The sequence below is a fragment of the Battus philenor genome, unplaced genomic scaffold (assembly GCF_028537555.1).
Source record: "Battus philenor isolate CCGP_79_NKW_IND1 unplaced genomic scaffold, ilBatPhil1.0.hap1 SCAF_24, whole genome shotgun sequence".
Lineage (NCBI taxonomy): Eukaryota > Metazoa > Arthropoda > Insecta > Lepidoptera > Papilionidae > Battus > Battus philenor.
The window spans coordinates 12,410,787-12,413,841 of record NW_027181687.1 but is presented as its reverse complement, the minus strand read 5'-3'; positions in this window follow the sequence as shown (position 1 = coordinate 12,413,841).

The following is a 3,055-nucleotide window of genomic DNA, read 5'->3' as shown; positions in this document are numbered from 1 at the left end:
ATTGACATAGGCGACGCGGAGGTCGCAACAGGTGAACGGTTCGTTCTGATCATGGCTGGTGAGCGCGCAAAGCAAACACAGCGGCCGGGCGCGAGCGTTGAGCCCGCAGTCTGTTTGTTAAATGTTGTGACGTAGCACCCCCCCGGCGCTACGCAGCCGCTACGTGCCGCGCTACGCAGCCGCTACGCGCCGCGCTACGGACCCCGCCGACGACCCTGCTACAGGCCACGCAAACAGTAATTTCATAGTCCATTTAAAATCATACTTTTTATTTAATAATGAGGGATCTATTTAACTAATTAGATCCGATTTTTTGTGCTGTACTTTTATGGTAGCACTCGCCGAATTCGAACTTCGGCATCAGCCGCCGGCGAGTTGGACAGTGTCGAATATCGAGCATCGAGGCCCGGCGCGTGAGACGACACCTAGCTAGTGAACGCGACCGAGGTCAGGGTCCTTCCCCAGGCAATGGATGTAAACTGCTGTGGCTGATGCGCGGGCGCATTGGAATGTTTGTTATAAAAAACAAAGGTCCGCTAAACCAACAGCACGCTTCCACGATCCCACGCCACTTGAAATGTACAGTTTCTTGCCAAGGGTTCAACATTTTTTACTCTATTGCAATTTCTGTGACGTTTCCCGTTTTTATAATTTTTTGGTTAAAATTTTAACTTACATGTATGGGACGTTAACATGCAACGTTACACATGACGTGAACATCGGATTTGTGTTGTATGATGAAATGACAAATAGCCAACAAGTCCCGCATCAATGCAAACGGTTGTAAAGAGAATCAATTGCTTAAGTTATGTACTAAGGATGTTTGCCAAACTGATGACAGAACAATAAATGTACTAAACATGTGACAAGCGCGTTTAATATCTGGACGCGCTTAGAACTTTCGTAGTGTTAAGTTAGCGGGCGCCATTGTCATCATCATCATAGAATGGACATGAAGCGCAGGACGAATGGCCACTGCGGCAGGCTTTGGAGTGAAGATAGGCAGACGACCTCGCTTAGAACGTCGTAAGTTGCCGGATGCAGGTCACTTTCGACAGGATCTATTGGAAATGTGTAGGATGGGGGTTGTTTTGTTGGAATAAAACTCCGAAAACAGTAAAAAGTATATTATACACACATACACACACACACACACACACACAGGTACAGAGTCTCAAATAACCGGAACAAGCGGAGGCGCGCGAGCGAGCGCTGCGTGTGCGCCGCAAGCGCGGCACATGCAGCGCGCGGCGCTCGCCGGCCGCCGCAACATTACATCGCCGCTCAGGTTTCCACGATGAATTTTTAATGTGTGCATATATGTTAGTGTATGCACGTCGTTTGTGTTTGTGTTTCTTTTAAATTATGTGTGCGTACTTGTAATAAATTAATAATTTTAATTTATATTAAGTGTTTATTGTTATGACGTAAAACATAAATGTACGTATGAGAGAGACATATGTAGCCGTGGACATTTCGCAGCTGAAACACTGACGGCGAAAGTTATTTATTGGGATTTACGTAGGGGAGGTCTATGATGACGGTGATGATGTTCTTCTGGCAATTTTCTTTTTTAGTGCACGGGTCATTACAAAGTGTGTCATCTAAAGTGAAAAGTAATGAAATTATATGTAATAATGAATTAATGGGCCGAGGAAAGGTGGGAGTCACCACCCCAACGTGCGCAGCGGCACGCGGCGGTGAAGTAAAAGCTTTATGTATATAGAACACATTTATTTATCTGTCGGCGCGTATGTACACATAAATATTTGAACTATACACTCGCTATGTACACCCGCGGCCCGCGGCGACTTGCAAAAATATTAATTTACGAGCGCGCGCCGCCCACGCACGCGCACGCCGCTGTGGGCAGCTTCTGCCCTGCTGCAGCGCGTCGCCGGCGCCGCACCGCACCGCGCACGACCTCAGCGACGAGCGTACAGCTACAGTATGTTACATCAATCAAAATATAAAACTAAACCAGCTTATTGAAATAAGTCATATTATGACAATGCGCATGGAAAGATTATATGACGCCTGAAAGAGATCAGGCCAGCGAGAAACTAAGAGATACGTAATGGCCGGTAGGTAGACAGTCCTCACTAAATTTGAAAAATAAGCTCTGAGGGTCGGCAAACCATTTCAATATTAAAATGTAAATGTGCTTCCAAAACAATATTAACAGGCTTAAAAGAAATACAGAGCTGCACGAATGTTTGACAATGATAACTGTCTGTGAACAGATTGTAAAGTCCTGTACGGCCTACGAACAAAGATTTGTAAGTCGTAAGAATTCTTTGGACAGGTCTCTGATGACTGAACTCGAATGAGAGTGTGTTCCGTTTAAAAACATCAAGACTGTATTCAATCTGAACACGACTTACTTCGTTAAAAAAATGTCACGCCATGGGAAGTAGTTCATCGCCATAAACAGTCAAAAACCGATCCAAAAATTTAGTAAATCTTTCTGGCTGATTGTAAGTAAACACAGAGAGAAATTTAAAGAAAATATTCTGTTTGACATAACACACTGCAAGTACTCTGGGCGCCAAAGTTGAAATGGAGACGGGCGCAGCGCGGGGCGCGACGCGTGCGACGAGCTGTCCGTCCCGCTCGCACATCGCGCGCCGAGGCGGGCACACCGCACGATCGCTTACATCGACTTAAAAATAACATTCACTCTGTATCTGTGCGATCACTGTAGCTCTATCGTACCTTACGCTATGTTTATATACACGATGTATTTACAGTGGACAGACGAGACAGAAGGATCGTTTCTGCCGGATGCAGCAGCACACTCCGCCGTCCAGCGGAAAGGTCGAGAAGTCTCTTTTGCGACTTCCAGCCTTCGATCGCGCTCGGTAAGTACGGAGATACCCTCACAAACCCAGATAGAGCCTCAAAAAGGCTACGAAAGTTAAAAGTTCACATTATTTACACAGGTTTTTGTTCGCTAAATATAAATCGCTTGTCCAGTACTTTCGGAATGTAATTATTTATTTAATCCTTACATCTAACGCACAGTGGGGAGGGGCGCTTAAACTAATTTATGCAC